Raw genomic sequence first — 22,900 nt, forward strand, 5'->3', positions numbered from 1 at the left:
AAAGTACATGTCCTTCACAGTCTTATAGCTTGTCACCACCTTTGTCCTTTCCTGCTTTCCCCTTGGAACAATTGCACTCAAGCATGTGTAGAAATCAACAAGCTCTTCTGTTTCAGCTTTACGGGCAATTTTTTTTGAAGTGCTTATGGGAGAATGGAAAGAACCCCATATGCACCGTGCTTTCTCCAGCATCTCTGAAGCAGAGGTGATCTTTCGCAATGCATCAATATCATGATTAATTTTTTTTGACTCAATCAGATATTTCTTTTGATTCTTGAAAATGCATATGCGTGCTGCGTACCAATGGAATTGAGGAACTTTATTAAAGATCTCTAAAGAAAGTCTCCCAACATGCCTTTCAACATTTACATGCTTAGTACAAGCATAAGCAAAGTGCTATCCATCAATCGGCTCAAATGTGCAGTGACTTGAGAAATTAAACCTAGCATCCTTTATGCATTGGTCTAGATCTCTCACTATAGTTTGTCCTTCCTGCAAAGATGGAACCTGTTGTCCGACGAATTTTGTGAATTCTATCAAAAAATCCTCAGGCTGATGGAAACTGATGCTCATCCTTTCATATTTGTGTGGCCAATATGCCACTGGACGGACAACCACATTTGACACTACTGGCTTCTTTCCATTCATCAAAGCCCTATAAAGTTGTTCAGCATAGACTCGGTCTAATTTCCTGCTATTTGTGAAGATGCCTGCTCTGAGCACCATCTGTGCATTTACAAGGTATGTCTTCTAGCCCCAAATATAGCCTGGGTCATCCTCTATCACTCCCTCATTGAGACAAAGATTTAAATTCTTCATTGACATCATTTCAGCTTCTAAATTTGAACCTGCATCATCACCTTCATCTTCTTCGTGCTCTTTTTCTTCCTTTGTTCCTTTCTTTGTAGACGAATGGCCTCTTTTTCGAGTACTTGTAGCGATACTAGAAGTTGGTATCATAGCTCGCGAAGTACTTGCCTTTAGCATTTGGCACCTTGGTTTACTTTTTCAGAGGCTCTATCAGAGTCGCTTCCAGCCTGCTTTTTCCTCTAGTGCTTGAACTTCATGTGTATTCAAGGGATGTACTTCTTGTTGCATCCCATCACCTTCTTGAGTTACACCATCCAAGCGAGTATCCATGTGTGTGACACCCTTATCCAAGGCTATTGCATGTGTCTCAATCACTCCATTATTAGCCACTCCACTTTCTTTTACCTCAGGTCTTGTCCGATTGCAACTAAGTACTCAAGTATTATCTTTGACTGCAATCTCCTTGCTTCCACAATGGGAAATTGCTCCCACATGAGTTTTAGGATCTCCAATGTAGGCATCGATTCAAAAGATTGAGATGTTTCTGGAGGCGGCATCTTAAAAAGTGCTTTGAGTCTTTCCTTGAAAGAATAAACTTTTTATTACCAGTTCTTGAGGTGGTATAAATTATCACTAAAGTATTCTCCTTCTCTACTGTGATTTCGAGAACAATGGCCCGCCTGTAGCATATTGAGTTTTCCAAAAGTTGCACCCCATGGCTCATCATGTCCTTTGAAATCCCTCTTTGTTATTATCCACTAAGAATAGTTTGTCCTTTTTTTCGACCAAGAATCAAGCTCTCTTAGTGGTCTTTAGTATAGTCCAGTGTGGAAAGTCCTGTGGGGCATAATCTTTTCCCTCGTGCCTCAAGGTGATGTCATTGACAAATACTGAAACATTAATATCCACGAAAGTCCTGACATGCTCCATGATTCCTATATACAAACACAATAAGACTAAGTCACGATCTACCCAATCGTACAACTGTCACTGTCTGCCCAATGATACAACTCTCACAATCTGCCCAATGATACAATTGTCACTATCTCAGAATAGCCTGAAAGGCTCTACAAGACTCAATGATGTGCAAAATGATTAAAAAATAATGGGAATAGCCTAGAAGGTTGTACAAGGCTCAAATATGAACATAAATTATTTAAAAATAATTGGGGTAGCCCAAAAGGCTTTACAAGGCTTAAATAAACCGTTAGAAATATAAACAATCATCGATACATTTTTAAAAACAGAATCCATTGATACAACTCTGTAATTAGCTCTATTTACTGATTTCAATTCCCACATGTCCTTCCACTGATACAGCTACCAGCTACCAATATTGAACTCTGATCATCACTTGAATGGTAGGGTTGTTGTGAGTGTGAAACCACATGTGAGCGAAGGGACTGACGCTGATTAGAAACTAGTCGGGAAAATTTGAGCATGGCTTTGATTGGCAACTTGGAGAATTCTGTCTCCTCTAAGGCAAACTAATCTATGCTAATCTAGACTACACCAACCGTTGAAGTAAATAAAAGCAAGAAATAAATTGTTTTCCAAAGTTCTTTTTAATTTGTTTAACTTATAAGAGTAGAAGTTAGAAGAAATAAATTTTTAACTACTAAAAATTTTATAAATAAAAATATACAAATTTTAACTCAAATTAATTTCATTTGGAAAAATAAATCTCTAAGTACTAAATTTAGAATGTAAATGAAATGAAATTAAATAAATAAATAATTTAAATAAAAACAATTTTTAAATTTTAAATAAAAGTAAATTTAAATTTTAACTAACAAATTTATAACTTAATTAAAATCAAATTTACTAAACTTAAAAAATGTAAATAAAATTAAATTTGATTTTTTTTTAAAGTGCGAGAAACTGACTAATTTAAAATTTATCAAAGTACTAATTTTAAAATTTAAATAAAATAAATATTTCATTCTTCCTCTACTCATGATTTCTTTGCATTTAAATAAAATAAAGATTTCATTCTTCTTCTACTCATGATTTCTTTCGCGGCGGTTGTTTTCAAAATTCAAATTTTAAATTTTGAGGTTTTCATGATTTCATTCTTCCTCTCCTCTCATCTTCATTCTTACTTTGTACGAATTATATTGCTCACTTCTCACTATCCATATTCTTCCTCTCCTCTCATCGTCATTCTTACTTTGTATGAAATCTATTGCTCACTTCTCACTATCCAAGCTTAGCACTACTTCCAACCCTCACACAACTTTTTTAAGACAAAGAGGTACGATTTCATTTCTTTCCTTTTATGTTAGTGTCAAATTCCCTTTCTCTTAGATTTTTAAATCCTTTCTTTGTTGCTTCGAGGTACGATCACATTCCCTTTCTCTTAGATTTTTAAATCTTTCCTTTGTCGCTTTTTCTTCCATAGCTTTTTTTTTCGTTGCTCCTTTTGTGTTATTGTCACATTCTCTTTCTCCCTCACTTTCAACACTCTCTCATCTCCCTCATCTCCCTCTCTGATCTTTACCTCTCCCATTTGCCTCCCCTTTGTTAATCTCTCTCTCGGTCTTTACCTCTCTAGTTTGCCTCCCCTCTGTTGATCCCTCTCTCACCCTCTCCTCCCGTTCCCTCCCTTACCCTCCTCTCCCTCCCTCTCCTCTCCTCTCCTCTCCTTCCCTCACTCCTCTGCTCTCCTCTCCTCTCCTCTCCCTCCCTCACTCCTCTCCTTGGCTGCCGTGGCAGTCGCCCTGCTCTCCTCTCCTCTCCTCTCCTTCTTGCCTCTCCCTCCTCTCCTCTCCTCTCCCTCGCGACTTCCGTGATCGACAGCTGCCCTCTCTTCCTCTCCTCTCCCTTCTCTCCTCTCCTCTCCCTCATGGATTCCATGGCAGTTGCCCTCTCCTCCTCTCCTCTCCTCTCACTCCTCTCCCTTGCGGTTGCCGCCCTCTCCTCTCGTCTCCCTCGCGACTGCCGTGCAGTAGCCGCCCTCTCCTGTCCTCTCCTCTTCTCTCCCTCATGGCTACCGGTGGCAGCCGCCCTCTCCTCTCACTCCTCTCCTCTCCTCTCCTCTCCTCTCACTCCTCTCCAATCCTCTCCCTTGCGGCCACTGCCGACAACCGCCCTCTCCTCCTCTCCTCTCCACTCCTCTCCTCTCCTCTCCTCTCACTCCTCTCCTCCTCTCCTCTCCTCTTCTCTCCCTCATGGCTACCGATAGCAGCCGCCCTCTCCTCTCCTCTCCCTCATAGTGACAACCACCCTCTCCTCCTCTTCTCTCCTCCTCTCCTCTCTTCTCCCTCCTCTCCTCTTCTCTCCTCTCCTCTCCTCTCCTCTCCCTCCTCTCCTCTCCCTCGTGGGGCTGCCGTGACAGTGCCCTCTCCTCGCCTCTCCCTCCTCTCCTCTCCCTCCTCTCCCCACTGCTACCTCCCTCTCCTAGCCTCTCCCTCCTCTCCCCACTGCCGCCTCCCTCTCTCATCCTGCTCTCCTTCTCTTTCCCTCTCTAAATTTTTTTCATTAATTTCTTTACAAGAACATGAAAGTGAACTTGAGAAAGAATTACTTGGAAAAGTATTTGAGTGAAAAGGGATTTGAGTTGAAAAGTGATCTTCTTGCTCTTTGCTTGTTCTTCCTCTTGCTCCTCCTCTTGCTCTTGCTCTTGCTCTTTCTTGTTGAAATGGGAGAATGAATGAGAGAATGAGAGAATATATAGAAAAAACTAGGGTTTGCTCCCATTGGTTATCCCTCAAGTCCTTATCCTAATCCATCCCTTGTTCCCTTCCATGGAGAAAAAACTAGGTTTGCTAATTCCTCCCTCATTCTCTCCATGCTCATCTCCTCCTCTCCCACATTTTCGATTCTTACGTTCCTATTTTTCATCTCATAATCCTCTTCCCTCTCCCTTCTGATGGGATATCTCAAGGTGTATGCCCCAGGCACACCTTGGTTTCTATGTGTGTGTGCTAGAGGCACAGTTAGGTGCCCATAAGCACTTTAGGTGGTGGTAGAAGCCACATAGGATGATTGAGAGAATCTAGGAGCAGATTGAGGAGATGATTGTGGAGCTCAGAGGTCATCAATGATGTCAATGATCATGTAAGAGGTGCCTACTTAAGGACCTCACCTTTCTTCATTCCATAAGCAAGAATTCTTAGTTTGTGTTCACTCCATGCTTTCCTTTCAGTTTACCAACATGGTATCAGAGCACTTTGATCCTCCTTGAGCCCACTAATGCCACATCATCTTCTTCTTCTCCATCTTCTTCTTCTTCATCTTTACCATTTCTTCCCTTTCTTCCCAAATCTTGCTAAAGCTTGTTCTCCCTCAGTTCTTTGCCATTCTCCAAGCCCTTCCTGCTGGAGATACCCCTCATTTGGGCAAACTTCCACCTGCAAGCAATTGAAAAAATAACGTCTCTGCTGGTTGCCATTCTCCAAATAGCGCATTTTTTTATCATTCTTCTATTGCAAAATACTCCCTGCCTGCTGCACCATTGCTTGAGCCCTCTTAGGAGTAGATGGGCGAGCTCAAGACGAACATTTTGAGTCACTTTGCAGCCCATTTGGTTTAGTAACGAAGGAGAAAACAACAAAACATAGGTTCAGCTTGGAGCAACTCCCTTGGGCAATATCGCATGCCATTTCGCCCAACCTCTATGATGGATCTTCTCTGGTATATGAGCTTTCTTTTGCTTCAGAAAGCCCTCTTTTCTTTGCTTTGAAGAGTGAGATACAAGCCCTCCAAGTTCAGGCCTCTGTTTTGGATAGTTTTGACAAGGTTGTGAGTGTGATGCTACATTAGATGCTACTTTAGCATTTCTGAGGTTTTAAAGTTTTGAAAAGCATCAATACAACTGTGGCTACAACTTTCTTTTAAGTTGCTATACCTGGATTTGCTTGGAATACTTTCATTTAGTCACCTCTATGAAGCATGCAAGTGAAAACATCATTGATTTATAGTATGGATTTTGGTTGCAAGCCTTTGCTACTCTAAATGCTTGTATTTTGAAGCTCTTCAACTCTTTCTAGCCTTGTAAGAGAGTAGACACTGCCCATTCTAGGTTAGACCCTCTCATGGCTACCATCTTGAAGATGGATAAGTTCAATGGTAAGGGCTTTCACACATGGCAGATGAAGGTTAAATTTGCATTGATGAGGAAAAACCTCTGGGGGCTTGTCAAACCGGCTTCAACTTCTTCTTCAACAGCCTCCAATGCTGGAGAATCCTCAGCTCCGACACACTCGATAAGAGATCCTGCTAGAGAGGAGAAAGCTTATGGCATCATTGCTCTTGCTTTAGGATATGACTATATTCATCACATCTCTGACTTAGAGTCTCCTTCAAAAGCTTGGCAGAAGCTTGACATTATTTTTGGTGCTAGCACTCACATCTCAAAATTGTCACTTAAGATTGCTTTCTTTGAATTAAAGATGGTTAGTGGCACTCCTTTGGCTACCCATGTCAATTACATGCGGAGTCTCATGACTCAACTTGCTTCTATCAACTCTCCTATCACTACAGATGATGCAATGGTAGTGTTGCTCAAGAGTATGCCTGAAGATTACAATCATGTTGTTACCACTTTGAAAAATCTTCCTAATCCTAATCTTGAAGGTCTTATCTCTGCTCTTCAAGAAGAAGAAAGGCACATGGAACTCCGGAAAGGCAATGACATAGCCTATGCCATAAAAATCCAAAAGGGCAAGTTTTCACCTTGCAATCATTGTGGGAAGACTAATCACCTTTCAAGAGACTGCTTCAAGATCAATCCATGCAAACACTGGCAAAAACAATCATCATGAAAAGTTTTGTAGAGCCAAAAAGGAAGCAACTTCAAAGTCAAAAACTGCCAATCTACTTTCAGTTGATGTGCCTCCACAAGATGAGGCATCCTATGAAGATTATGCTTTTTGAATCATCTACATATATGCTCCAGATCTCCCTTTTTTATGTTGAGTCAAGGTACTCAGCCTGGATAGTCCTCTAAAATGAATGAAATAAACTATTGTGTGTTTTGTAAACACCTTTGGTCACCATATGATGTAGGCCATGTGTATGTGTTTTTGCTCCATGGTACCTCCTGCAAACATTGTGTGCATGTACACGCAGGGGAGATAACCATTGGAAGGTCTTTTGTATCCCTTTTATTTACTTCACTCCCTTGGGAACCCCTTGCTAGCATGAGAACCTAGCCATAGATTTATCCTTGACCACCATGAGATGGCATGAGAAACTATGAGATTAGATGTATCCTTGACATAGCCTGAGGCATTCCCTTGAGGGGGGGTATGATGGGATATCTCAAGGTGTACGCCCCAGGCACACCTTGGTTTCTATGTGTGTGTGCTAGAGGCACAGTTAGGTGCCCATAAGCACTGTTAGGTGGTGGTAGAAGCCACATAGGATGATTGAGAGAATCTAGGAGCAAATTGAGGAGATGATTGTGGAGCTCAGAGGTCATCAGTGATGTCAATGATCATGTAAGGGTTGCCTACTTAAGGACCTCACCTTTCTTCATTCCATAAGCAAGAATTCTCAGTTTGTGTTCACTCCATGCTTTCCTTTCAGTTTACCAACACCTTCTACTCAGCCCACTCTTCCCTCCTCACTCTCACTTCCACTTTTCATTAATTCCTCCCTCTCCTACACCACCCCCTCACATGTTCTTCCCTTCACTCTCTCATATATTAAATTATATATAATATAATATATATCTCTCACATAATATATATATGTATATACTTATTAAATACTTATCTCTATTATTTTCAAATAAGCTTCTTTTACTTCTTCTAACACTTCTATGTTTATACCTATATACATAGATAAATAAATAAATACATTAATATATATGTGTGTGTGTGTGTGTGTGTGTGTGTGTGGACCCATGCCACTAGCTCCTATCCTATGTACTTGTGATTACTTGTAAAAGTTTAAATCTTGATCAATTTAAGTTCAAAGTATCATAGTCCTCCAAGATCATTTGAATGGTTCCTAATCAATATCTTTAAGTTATTTATTACTAGTTTTTATATAGACCTGTTTATGGGACAAGATTTCATAAGGTACTTGACCACAACATGACTTATAGGCTGACCATCTCGGTCCATTAGGAGATATAGAGCCATGGATTTGACCTTACCATATCCAAAATGTTTCACCTCACGTGAGGTTAAAAAAGGGTAATGCACCTTGAAACAAATCGATATGCCACTTCAAATGCAATAACATCTAGCCAAAATCTTTATGTCATCATGTATTAAAGTCCTACCAAGTTTGTCTTGTTTCGACCATGGATACCCAACATGGTTATGAAAAATCAACGTTGGAAATCCACACGTGTCATATTGCTTGGCATGGGATCCTTTTTTAAAAACTGCGTGTATAGACCTATTTATGAGACAAGATTTGGTGCGGTAGTTCACCACAACGTGACCTAGAGGTTGACCAAGTCTCGGTCCATTAGGAGAATTAGAGCCATGGATTTGACCCTACCCTATCCAAAATGTTTTACCTCACATGGTTTAAAAAGGGTAATGCACCTAATGCAAATCGATACGCTACTCAAAATGCAATAACATCTAGCCAAAATCTTTATGTCATGTATTAAAGTCCTACCAAGTTTTGTCTTATTTTGACCATGGATACCCAACTTGGTTATGAAAAATCAATGTTGGCAATCCACACGTGTCCTATTGCTTGGCATGGGATCATTTTCCAAAAAGTGCATGTATAGACCAATTTATGAGACAAGATTTGGTATGATACTTCACCACAATGTGACCTAGAGGCTAACCAAGTCTCGATCCATTAGGAGATATAGAGACATGGATTGGAAGCTACCCTATCCAAAATGTTTCAGCTCACATGCACTTAAAAAAGGGTATTGTACCCTAAAATAAATCTATATGCTACTCCAAATGCAATAACATCTAGCCAAAATATTTATGTTGTCATGTATCAATTCAAGTCCTACCAAGATTCGTCTTGTTTCGACCATGGATACCCAACATGGTTATGGAAAACCAATGTTGGCAATCCACACATGTCCTATTACTTAACATGGGATCCTTTTTCGAAAAGCGCATGTATAGACCTATTTATGGGACAATATTTGGTACGGTACTTCATTACAACGTGACCTAGAGGTTGACCAAGTCTCAATCCATTAGGAAATATAGAGCCATGGATTTGACCTTACCCTATCCTCACCTCCTGTGTGGTTAAAAAAGGGTAATGTACCCTAAAACAAATTGATAACCTACTCCGAATGAAATAACATCTAGCCAAAATCTTTTTGTCATCATGTATTAAAGTCCTACCAAGTTTCATCTTGTTTCAACCATGAATACCCAACATGGTTATGGAAAACCAACGTTGGTAATCCACACATGTCTTATTGCTTGGCATGGGATCCTTTTTTTAAAAATGCAGGTATAGACCTATTTATGGGACAAGATTTGGTGCGGTGTTTCATTACAACGTGACCTAGAGGCTAACCAAGTCTCTCAGTCCATTAAGAGATCTAGAGCCATGAACTTGACCTTACCCTATCCAAAATGCTTCACTTCACGTGCAGTTAAAAAAGGGTAATGTACCCTAAAACAAATCGATATGCCACTCCAAATGCAATAACATCTAGCCAAAATCTTTATGTCATTATGTATTAAAGTCCTACCAAGTTTCGTCTTTTTTCAACCATTGATACCCAACATGATTATGAAAAACCAACGTTGGCAATCCACACGTGTCCTATTGCTTGGCATGGGATACTTTTTTGAAAAGCGCATGTATAGACCTGTTTATGGGACAAGATTTAAAGGCTCGGTCCATTAGGAGATATAGAAACATGATTTGACCTTACCCTATCCAAAATCTTTCAGCTCACGTGCGGCTTAAAAAGGGTAATGCACCCTAAAACAAATCAATAAACTACTCCAAATGCAATAACATCTAGCTAAAATATTTATGTCATCATGTATTGAAGTCCTACCAAGTTTCGTCTTGTTTCGACCATGGATACGCAACATGGTTATGGAAAACCAACGTTTGCAATCCACACGTGTCCTATTGCTTGGCATGAGATCCTTTTTTAGAAACACATGTATAGACCTATTTATGGGACAAGATTTGGTGCGGTATCTCATTACAATGTGACCTAGAGGCTGACCAAGTCTCGGTCCATTAGGAGATTTAGAGCCATGGATTTGACCTTACTCTATCCAAAATGTTTCACTTCATGTGAAGTTAAAAAAGGGTAATGTACCCTAAAACAAATCGATATGCCACTCCAAATGCAAAAACAAATAGACAAAATCTTTATGTCATCATGTATTAAAGTCCTACCAAGTTTTATTCTTTTTCGACCATGGATACCCAACATGGTTATGGAAAACCCATGTTCGCAATCCACACGTGTCCTATTGCTTGGCGTGGGATCCTTTTTTAAAAAGCGCATGTATAGACCTATTTATGGGACAAGATTTGGTGCACATGACTTTAACCTTACCCTATCCAAAATGTTTCAATCCACGTGCACTTAAAAAAGGGTAATGCACCCTAAAACAAATTGATATACTACTCCAAATGCAATAACATCTAGCTAAAATATTTTATGTCATCATGTATTGAAGTCCTACCAAGTTTCATCTTGTTTTGACCATGGATACCCAACATGGTTATGGAAAACCAATGCAATCCATACATGTCCTACTGCTTGGCATCGGGTCCTTTATAAAAAAAAATGCATATATAGAACTATTTATGGGACAAGATTTGGTGCGGTATTTCATTACAATGTGACCTAGAGGCTGACCAAGTCTTGGTCCATGAGGAGATCTAGAGCCATGGATTTGACCTTACCCTATCCAAAATGTTTCACCTCACATGCAGTTAAAAAAGGGTAATGTACCCTAAAACAAATCGATATGCCACTCCAAATGCAATAACGTCTAGCCAAAACCTTTATGTCATCATGTATTAAAGTCCTACCAATTTTCTTCATTTTTTGACCATGGATACCCAACATGGTTATGGAAAACCAATGTTGGCAATCTACACATGTCCTATTGCTTGGCATGGGATCCTTTTTTAAAAAGCGGATGTATGAACCTATTTATGGGACAAGATTTGGTACGGTAGTTCACCGCAATGTGACTTAGAGGCTAACCATTAGGAGATACAGAAACATGAATTTGACCTTACCCTATCCAAAATGTTTTAGCCCACGTGCGGTTGAAAAATGGTAATGCACCCTAAAACAAATTGATATATTACTCCAAATGCAATAACATCTAGCTAAAATATTTATGTCATCATGTATTGAAGTCGTGCCAAGTTTCATTTTATTTCAACCATGGATACCCATCATGCATTAAAAGTAAAATTTTGGCACTCTCCTAGACTATAAGATGAGCATAAGAAGCACAAAAAACAATGGGATTTGATTCCATGTTGAGGACATGTATATTTTTACCCCTTAGGTATAGGGTTAGTGATTATCCCTATTCCCTTATAGTTCTTTATGGAATAGTGTGATTGACTCTTCCTAGTCTCAAGATATCTCAATTCAAAGCATTTGACTTCTTGAGTTTCCAAATTTCCATTAGGTTAATAGTTTAGTTGAACAACCTGGAGAGATTAGCTTTTGTAGCATTTTGCAGGAGGACTCATGACGAGTAGGTTTCCCATGACAAAATATGAAGAGGGGAGAGGAGAAGAGTGGAGATGAGGAGAGAGGGCACAGCTAGAGAGCACTCCATAAATGACTAATTGTACACTAGATTTAGTTAAAAAAATAGAATATGTACAAACCCTTTTAGGGTTAGGGTTAGGGGATCTAACCCTTTTCTTTATAGCACTCTATAAGGTTAGTGCTATGCACATATGATCACATGATGGTGCTATGCACACGTGATCACATGATGTTGAGTGTGAACTCTCAACAGCTTCCCTCAAGATCAACATCATGAAGTAGGCCTTCCCTCAAGATGATGATTCTAGGGAATCGAAGAAGGACTGAGCATTACATTTCATCACACCCCTTTAATGGGAATGTCCTTCCTCTGCATCAAACCAAGAGCTAGTCAGTGTTTCTCGAATAGCTCTTTACCAAGTGGTTTGGTAAAGATGTCTGCAACATTTTCTTTGCTATCACAATGCTACAGTGTGATGTCACTAAGTAACACTCTTTCTCTGATGAAGTGCTCTCTGACATCAATGTGCTTTGTCCTGGAGTGATATACTGGATTTTTGGCCAATGCTTGAGCCGATTGATTATCACAGTATATTGTTGTTGGCTTTGACTCATCAAAGTAATCTGTTTCTGACAATAGTCTTCTGAGCCATATAGCCTCACATGCACCTGTAGTGAGTGCTCTATATTATGCTTCAGTCGAAGACAAAGAAACAATTGGCTGTTTGTTTGACAACCATGATATAGCACCTTGACCAAGGAAAAATGCATATCCTTGTGTCGATCTCCTGGTCTCATGATCTCCGACATAGTCACTATCATAGTATCCATGCAACCATGGATGACTTCCTCTGTATTCTATCCCAAACTGTCTTGTACCTCTGATGTATCTCAAGACTCTTTTGGCTACATTCAAGTGAGACTGTTTTGGATTTGCCATAAACTGTGCTAGTGAGCTTACTGCATAACAAATATCTGGCCGTGTGATTGTCAGATACATAAGAGATCCAATGAGCTACCTATAGTATCTGTCATTGACTGTAGGCTTTTCTGAATCTTTAGTAAGTTTCAAACTCTGTTCCATAGGAGTGGCTGCAATCTTGCAATCTGCCATATGAAACTTCTTCAGGAGACTATCAACATACTTGAGCTGACTCATGAATGTGCTATCTGAATCTCTCCAGAACTCAATTCTAAGACAATAGTGCATAAGTCCAAGATCTTTCATGTTGAACTCTGCAGATAAGTCTTGTTTCAATTTTCTGATGAAGCTATCCTTGCTTCCTGTCACAATCAGATCATCTATGTACAAAAGTGCAATAGTAATGTCTTCCCCTTGAACTTTGTAGTAGAGAGTATGATCTGCATTGGACTTCATGTATCCCAGATCAGCAAAATACTTGTCAATTCTGTTGTACCAACTTCTGGGTGCTTGTTTTAAGCCATAGAGACTCTTCTTGAGATGGTAAACCTAATTCTCCTTTCTTGGTTCAACATAAGTTGCTGGTTGTTGCATGTAGACTTCCTCGTTTAGATAACCATTGAGAAATGCATTCTTGACATCGAGCTGATACACATTCCATTTACTGAGTGTCGTTAGTGATATCAAGAACCGTATGGAATCCATCTTTGCTATTGGAGCATAAGTCTCATCATAGTCTTGACCATATTGTTGTGCAAATCCTTTTGCAACTAATTTGGCTTTGTATCTCTGAATAGTGCCATCTGGATTGTACTTCACTTTGTATACCCATTTGTTGGCTATGGCCTTCTTTCCTAGTGGAAGGTCACATAATTCCCAAGTGTTATTTTTATACAAAGCATCCATTTCTTCATTCATAGCAGTTTGCCATTCTGGCTTGTCTACTATGTCTTCGAAGTACACTGGCTCTTCTGTAGCCATGATGGTAGTCATAAGAGCATAGTTGGTGGTTTCCACATGAATTGCTTTGCCTTTCTAAGCATATGTCAATCTAGCTGGTGGTCTGCTTTCCCTAGTAGACCGTCTGAGCTGCTATGGCACTGCTTGGGGTGTTGCTGGCAATTCTTGCTCTTCTTCACCAACATGTTCTGTAGATGACTGTGAAGTCGATGCTTCTATCTCCTGTGTAGGTGAGGTTTTCCATTCTGATTCCTCATTAAAAATTACATCTCTGGAGATAATGACTTTGTAGTTGATGGGATCATACAATTTGTATGCTTTGCTTTCTTCACTGTAGCCAACCATGATGCATTTGCGTGACTTCGCATCCAATTTCCTGCGATGATCATCATGTATGTGGGCATATGCTATGCAACCAAATATGCGGAGATGCCCAATGCATGGCTTGTGTCCAGTGAATGCTTCATAAGGAATCATACCTTGTATCGGTTCGGTCGGAAGCAGATTAAGCAAGTAGTTAGCTGTAGCTATTGCTTCTGCCCAATACTGATTCGGAAGATGCTTTTCACTAAGCATTGCTCTAGCACTATTTGCTAAAGTCCCATTCTTCCTTTCAGCTATTGCATTCTGCTAAGGAGTATCTACACGTGAATTGTCTTCGAATGCCGTGATTTTTGCAAAAGTTCATGAATGCTGAAGACATGTATTCACCTCCTCTGTCTGATCTCATGACCTTGATCTTTCTGCCTGTCTAGTTTTCTACCATGGCTTTGAATTCTTGAAATTTGGAAAACACTTCAGATTTCTCTTTTAGAAAGTAGACCCAACAATATCTACTGTAGTCATCAATGAAGGTCAAGTAATAAAGTGAACCATTGATGCTGCGGGTCTGGGCATAACCCCATACATCTGTATGAATCAAATCAAGAATACCTCGTGCACGAGAGGTACTTCTGACAAAGTTGGTTCGCTTTTGTTTGCCAAAGCAGCATGCTTCACAAACTTTTCCAAGAAACTATAGCTTCGGAATCCCAATTGCCATATTCTGATTCCTAAGATCTAACAAGTACTTGAAGTTGACATGACCATATCTCTTGTGCCATTTTGTAGATAGTGGCATCTGTTGCATTTGAGCTGACATGGCATGCTTATCTGGTACTGTAGCTAGCATTCTGTATAAGTGTCCTTCCTTGACACCTTTTGCTACTCGCTGACATCTTTTGGATTTGTCTCTGATAGTGCATTCATCACCGTCGAAGATGACTTTGTAGTTGTGTTCCGTCATTTGACCTACTAACAAAAGGTTCTTGCTAAGCTTTGGAACATAGAGCACATCTTTGACTAATCCTTTTGTACTAGTGAAATTGTTCATAGGGATAACACCTGTCCCTTGAACTAGATTCGGTGTATTATCTGCTGTGTAGATGACATTTTTCTATCCTTCTAATGGTTTCATCTTTGTGAACCATTCTTGATGATTTGTCATATGAGACGATGCACTGCTGTCAATGTACCAAGGATCTTGTTCCACTTAGTCGACTTGATAACTGTAATCCTCTTTGGGATCAAAATCAATGTCTAGGTGCATTGTATCAGTCTGATACAATTCCTCGCTTGCAAGAAACATATTTCCATGTTCATTTGCAAAATGACTGTGACTAGAATGTCCACCATGATGATTTCCTCTTCCTTGGGAATTCCCTCGATTACTGCTGGATTGACCGCCTTGGTCATACTGCTTCTTGCGGCAATCTCTTTCATAGTGTCCAAACTTGTGATAGTAGTTGCACTGAATGTTTGACACATTGGTGGATGCATTCCCTCGTCCTTGAAATCTTCCTCGGTTGGAATGATTTCCTCTTTGCTGATTCTGATTTTGCTAAGGATGATGCTGATGCTGATGCTGACTTTGATTTTGTTGATGATGACCACTTTTCTGGTATGATCTACCTCTGTTTCTACCTTTGCCTCTGCTTCTGTCTGAAGCTGTGAATTGCAGATCATTAGAATAACCTTTACGTGCTTGGATGGCCTGAGTCCTGAGTTCTTCACCAAGTAGGACTGACTGAAGTTCTTCCAGTGTCAGAATTTGCCGTTGGATGGCAATACTCTGGACTAGATTCTCGTATCCCTCTCCTAGTCTTTTATGCAGAGTACATAAGCATGACCGGTTTCACTGTTGTGAAAACTCTGGTTGATCTGGTTTCTCAGGGTGAGAATCTTGGATGTGTTCTTGGACTCGTAGAGAGCTGCGAACATATCCCATGCTTCTTTTGATGTCTTGACTGTGTTGAGTTGTCCTAGCATGACATCTTGTACATTCTGCTTGATCAGGTGATAGGCATACTTGTCTTTCTTATCCCATTCTGCTTGAGCTCGGGCAATGGCAAGATCTGCTACTGGTGCAGAAACTGTTTGTGTAGATGTAGATCCTGATGTAGATCCCGTTGCTAGTGCTGTGACAACAGATGGAGTAGAGCTACTGGTGGCTAGGTCGGCTAATGGTCTAGGTGTAGACCCATTGACATACTCCCATTTGTCCTGAAGCACAAGAATGGTCTCCATTCGGTATTTCCATGTACCGTAATTGGAGTTGTCTAACTTAGCAGATGCCTCCAGATTGAGGTTGCTAGTCGACATGGTGCAAGAAATGTACTCAAAAGTGTCATGAAGATCTCTGTATGAATCAACTGCAAATACACTGAATATGCCAAGTGAAATCTCTGAACCGTCGGTGAAGATAGAATTGCAGTATATAAAATCTGATCTGTATTACAAGGCTTGTGGCAATGATGCTGGGAATAGCCAAGAGGCTTTACAAGGCTGAAATGATGTGCATGATGCCGTGAGATAGCCAAATAAGCTTTACAATGGTGGCATGTGTGTGTGAAATCAAGTGCTATCTGCCCACTGAATCAATCTACAATGCCTCTAAACTCTGAAGTCTGCTCACTGAACTGATGAACGTAAGGTTTCAGGTAATGTAATGATGTGAAACTGGATGTGAGTGTATGGACTGACTCTGAGTAGGTACTACTCGGGAATTTCGGGCATGGCTTAGATTGGCAACTTGGGGAAATTCAAAGCGTCCCCTCTATGGTGATCTAGTCTACTCTGATCTAGATCTAAACCAACCGGGTGTCGATCGATGAAAGAACAACAAATAATTCCTTTTCTTTTGTTCTTTTTAAGTGCTGGGTCAGATGCATCGATGTAGAGGCAAATGTGCGTGAAGGAAATGGTTTTGTTGACGAGGCTCAAATGTGAGTGCAACTTGCGCCGAAATGTGCACGTTATGTGACGACACGTAGAGCACAAAAAAACGAATGACTTTTCTTTTTGGAGCGCCCTCAAATTCTTCCTGGATCAAGAGATATGACTTGATCTAGGTGGAGGGGCAAAAGGAGTGCAAATGGTGCTCAATGATGATGTGTCACTGTGAGTCACATGCAGTGATGATATGGCACAGTGCCTAGCAAGAGGTGTGCCAGTGAAGCAGTGATGAGGTGGCAGGAGTGGTCACATGAAGTGCCTATGGAGCATTGTGTGTGCCTGGTAGGGGTCAATGCTGACTGGACAGCTGAGGTGGCATTGCTGATGATGTTAGCAAGGTGATGTGGCAATGCTGACGTGGCTGTCGATGATGATGTGTCTGTGCTGATGTGGTTGATGATGTGGCCATAATGACGTGTCAGTTGATGTGGCAGCCTACGTGGCACTGATGACATGGCAAGTGGATAAGTGCCATGTGTCACAATATTGACCACACCTTAACTAGGGTTAACTTGATCGAGTTAAGGTGACTATACCACTTAACTGAGGTCAAATCCAATCTGCCACGTGTCGTTTGGCTGACCACACCTCAGTGTGTGGTGAGGTTGAGGATAAGGGGTATCCTCCCTCTTTGCCACGTGGTGCTAGGGGGGCGGAAACAAGTCCATCGACGGAATCACCAGATTCCGTCAGGATCTCTGTTGACTTCGGAGCTCTATGAGCCTTGGAGATGGCATCGTTGTTGTTGTAGGAGCCATCAGTAGGCTGGCCTTTTAGGCTTGCTGGAGCAGCTATGGAGAAGGAGCCGGTGCTACAGCAGTCGGGTGATGCAGGTACTGGAGTCCCGTGAACTCCAACGACTAGGTCTTGGAGTTTCAATCATATTCGTTGAAGGATAAGTGCAACTCGATGGAATAGTACGGGAGCTCTCTATTGGGAGCCCAAAAGAGGCGGCGGCTGAGAGCTCTGCTGGTGTTGAAGTAGCGCAGTCACTGGAGACGTAGGGAGCTGTTGGCAGAGGCTGATGCTTTGTTGGTGAAGGGCTAAGCACGGGAGCTAGAGTAGCGAGCTATTAGGAGAGGCTTTGGCAAAAGCTTGGCTCCTGTAGAGGCAGTTGTGGATGCACTTACACTGCTCGTTGTTGGAGCTATCGATGGAGTCGTGCTTGCTGAGCGTGGAGTCGTTGGAGCATGGTGGCAAGGGTACTTGCTAGAGAGCGTTGAAGCGTGCTTTCGAGGGCAAGGCTATGGCACTTCGTTGTGGGAAGCGTTGGCTGTAGAGTCGGCCATCCGTCATTGGAGATAGAAGGATAGGAGTCGCAGGAGCTTCATTGGAATGCTATTGCTGTTGGCCACTTTTGGCCGAGGTTATAGAGCCGATGTTGTTGGAGGTCCTCGTTGCTATGGGAGGCTTGGAGTATGTCATTGAAGAGGGAGGCTAATCTCTCTATTCTCTCTCACAGAGAGTTCTCTCTATTCAGCAAACAAATCTCTTAATGAGAGGCATGAACATGAATCTCTCTCTCTCTTTCACACAATCTCTCATAGTGAATGCCTCTCAATTGGCCTCTCAATAGAAATCTTTCAAATCTCAATGAACAGAAATGGATGAGATTCATGGAAATCTCATGAACATAAGTCTCTCTCTCAATCAGAGTATCTTACAAAACTCAGAAATGTCTCTCTTGAAGCTCTCAAAGATGGAAATCACTCTCAAAAATCTCTCACACTATGAAGAACCACTCACTCTCACCGAAGAATGAACGGAAATCTCTTAAAGAAAATGGATGGAATTTTCTCTCAAATGGACGAAAATTTCTCTCAACGGAAGTGAAGGGAAGGATCTCACAATCACTCAAGAGAACTCTCAATCTCACAATCTCTCTCACACTCTCAAGAATCTCAATGCCTCAGCGGAAGGCAAGGGAGCTCTGATACCATGACAAAATATGAAGAGGGGAGAGGAGAAGAGTGGAGATGAGGAGAGAGGGCATAGCTAGAGAGCACTCCACAAATGACTAACTATACACTAGATTTAGTTTAAAAAATAGAATATATACAAACCCTTTTAGGGTTAGGGTTAGGGGATCTAACCCTTTCCTTTATAGCACTCTATAAGGTTAGTGCTATGCACATATGATCACATGATGGTGCTATGCACACGTGATCACATGATGTTGAGCGTGAACTCTCAACATCCCAAGCATAGTGCCTTGAACCTAAGAGCCTCCAAAATCTTTCTCAAACTCCAATGCACATTGAGTTTGTTCTCTTAAGCTCTATAATGCTAGCACACTTTTGCATGTCTTCTCATGCTCCACTCTACCATGTGCACTTAAGTATTTTGTGGCTTAAAGCTCATTTCCCCTCAGATTCCTTGGCTCCCATGCTGGCTAATTAGCCTTTTAGCCCATCATCCATCCCAAAGCTCCATTCTTTATGTCCTGACATGAAGTCCTCTCATCATTTTATCATCCATGCTCACAAAGTAGCCCACCTTGAAATTTTGTGATCTAAGCTCCATTCACCCATCCACACAACTAACCTCTCAAAAATAATGTAACTATCTCCATCATTCAAAGCCCAACCTAGAGCCACTTGCCATGCCAGATGCTACTGCTACAAGCCACTTAAATATATCAGCCATTCTATAGACTATATGTCAATTGCTCTTGCTCAATCAATGTTGTTCTCACTCATGTTGATGTCATTCTTGCTCACATTCAAGAAGCACACTATTGCTCTATGTAGCCAAGACTCTCATCATTATCCTTATAGTGCTCTATATTAACTTATTGTCCTCACTAAAAATCCATACGCATTGACCCCATCAGGTACCCAAGCAAGCACCTATGAACTGCACATGCTTGTCTATGAACTCCACATTTTGCTGGTGTCCCTCTAACTCTATGTGCACATTAGCCATTGCAATCAATAGGTGTTCCATATAGCCTCTATCCTACTAGCCATAATAATAGCTTGTGTAGGGGTCTTGCAATCATGGTGTACCTGAGGATGAATCTACTACACTATCCTACATGATCCATGAATAGTTGTACACCCTTAGCATTTGGTCGGGTGAAAATTCCACGATTATCTTAGTTTTGTCCATGTCAATAGCAATCCCCATGTCTAGATATTGAGTCCCAAGACAAATCCATGTGTGCCCAAGAAGTGGAATTTTAAGGATTCAAGGATATATTATACTCTTTGCATTTTTTCTATACAGCTTCAAGAAATTCAAGCGATCCTTTTTCCTCAGATGTATCCATGTAATCCATGTAGGATGACTTGGCTAAAGTCTATTGAGTAATGTCTTAAAGGTGGCATAAATGACCCTTTGAAGAGTGGTTGAGGCATTGCATAATCTAAAAGGCATGACTTTGTATGCAAAAATTCCCCATTCTTTGGGAAATGCAATCTTTAACTTATCTTTAAGAGTTCATACTTGGTTGTACCCACCACTGAACCCATCCAAGAAGCAATATACCTAGGTGGCTGATCGTTGGGAAATTCAATCTTCAACTAATCTTTAAGAGCAATTTGTACTTGTTTGTACCCATTGCACACCATCCAAGAAGTGAATAGATCTTTAAGAGCAATTTGTACTTGGTTGTACCATCGAACCCATCCAAGAAGCGATATACTTTTAACCTGGCTACCTATTCCAAAACTAATTTTGGCAGTCTTTTGAGCAGCAATAGGGGTAGTAATATCCGACTATAGCTACATTGATATTTTTGAGATTCACACATGAACGTTCTTGCTTCTTGAATTCTTTGGCACAACCCCAATTGGTGACATCTAATCACTATGTTCGATTTCATAAACAAAACTAGGATCTTTTATTTTCTTTAGTTCCTCACATACCATGCTACCATACTTTCTATTTGTCTTGTATATTCCACATATGTTAGAAGTTAGGTGTGGAACCTTCCTTGATAGTGTGGTATGTGCTACAACTTTGGGGGAAATCCCTTTCATTTCTTTAAAGGACCAAGCCATACAATCCTTATATAAAATTAATAATTCTTTTAATCCATTTTCTTCCTCTTATGTGTGAGTCAATCACCAATGTAAACATGCTTTCCATCTCCTCCTTCCATAGCAAGATTCAATTAACTTGTCTTGGATGCCCACTCATAAACTAGGGTTTTCCCCAGGATATATATTTTCCTTGAAGTTTGACTCTCTTACTCGTCTAGGCATTACTATAATTGTATCTCCCTTTGTAAATTCCTTGAAATATTTTGGCAAGTCTCTTCAACCCTTGAAGTGTTCATAGCAAGATTCAATTTTCTTATCTTCAATGGAAACTCATAAACTAAGGGTTTTCCTAGGCTACTATTTCCTTGATTTTTTGACTCTCTTGATTGTCTAGGGATTGCTATTATTGTGAGTCCTTGGAATATTTAGGTGTTCCTCTTAGATCTTCATAGGACCGTGAATCACTTGCTTGATTGTTTTTGTTAATGGTTGTTTATGATGCTTGGTCTATTGATCCTAGTGTTCTCTAGATTTTCTTTTTGTTTTGTATCCTCTATTTGAACCTTCATTCTTAGATTATTAGGCTTGAACTTTTGAAACGTCTTACTCTATGAGACTAGTGATAGATTTTCTATGGGAATCTCGCTCCTAAGTAGTGGTTCCTCTACAATTCATGCTCCTTCAGCTCCTTTGGACCCATTGGAATTTTGGTGTTTCAAGTGCTTTTATGGGCTTTGTTAAGTACAATTCTACCACCAGTGGTTCCTCTACAATTCATGCTCCTTCAGCTCCATTGGACCCATTGGAATTTTGGTGTTTCAAGTGCTTTTATGGGCTTTGTTAAGTACAATTCTACCACCCTCTTTGAGGGGGTGGTCACTGCCATTTTGCTGATGGTTCCTAGGAGGCCATGGAGATTTCCTCCTCTATTTGCAATTCCTTTGCTGGAATGTCAGAGGGCATTTGGATTGTCAATGACGGTGTACTCTGGGATTCAACGAGTCGGTGGGCAGTGGATTTGGGGGTTGGAGGCCGATTTCTATCTCAAATTTGAAGAATTCATTGTCAAGATCCATGGGGGAAAAGGAGGGCAGTTGCGTGAGAAGAGAGTTGATGGAGGAGGACGAGGCTAAGGACATTCAAGGGTGGCTAAAATGCAGGCCTGGAAGGGGACAGGGGGCTAAGGAAGATCTGGCAGAATTTTGACACAGTTTTTTTCTTTTTTTGCTAAGGCGACAACCCAAGGGGATAAGGTGGCCTTTTATAGTTTTTGGTATCCCCTGGCCGGTCGGATAAGAGCGATGGCAACGGCTAGGGAGATAAGAGCGATGGTGATGCTAGTAGGATAAGAGCAATGGTGATGGCTGTGGAGATAGCAAAAAGGAAATGGCCATGGTGGGGATAGCAAAAAGGAAATGGCTATGAAGATAGCAAAAAGGCAATGGCTGTGGGGATAATAGAAAGGCAACGGCCATGGGGATAGCAATTGTCAAAATTTGTGAGCAAGAGGGGGGGGGAAGGGAGAGAGAGGAGGCGAGAGAAGGGGGGAGGAAAAAGGGAAAGAAGAAAGAAAAAAGAAAAAAGTGGGGGCTGTTGACACTGTGGGTGTTGCATGAAGGGAAAAATGGGGTGAACGGACTGAGTATAGACTCTTGAGGTCAACGTGCAAGGATGCAAAACATACAAAAAATTCATAAGAGATGTACTGGTCGTATTCACCTAATGCTGACCATGAATGTGAGTGGGTGCATTGGAATACCAAGGACTTGTGAGCTACTAGTGCATGTGGGTGATATGCCTACCATACAAACTCAAGACTTGATGATTATGTGGAATGCAATGGAGATGAATGTCGAATAGCAACATATTGCATCATCAACCAAGTAGAGCATGTGTTGAGTTTGTGCACCATCCTAGTTGTCAGGGGTGTATCGATGCTACGGCATTCCCTCTTATGTAAACTCTCTTGGGGCAAGGCACATGGTTTCTTATGTGGCTATAACCAGAGTCGAAATAGTTCTTATTGTACCATGATCCTTGATGTGGTAGGTGGGTTATGCTCTGGTAACACCATCGGTGCACGGTCTAGAAGCAAGGTTCTTGTGTAGCTACCCCACTTTTAGGGGTTGGTTCTTGTGTTGCTTCCTTGGGGACCTTGGTGACCTCCTCATTGAGTTGCACTATATGTGGAATCATGACACTCCTTGGGCTCACAAAATTTTTCATTGCAGTGGGCTCGGGGGTAGGTTCTTGTGGGAGTGCATCCAGAGTTGACATAGGTTCTCGTGTTGC

This window comes from Dipteris shenzhenensis, chromosome 13, assembly GCF_047967505.1.
Source record: "Dipteris shenzhenensis isolate YYH24624 ecotype China chromosome 13, Dip_SZ_1.0, whole genome shotgun sequence".
Taxonomy (NCBI): domain Eukaryota; kingdom Viridiplantae; phylum Streptophyta; class Polypodiopsida; order Gleicheniales; family Dipteridaceae; genus Dipteris; species Dipteris shenzhenensis.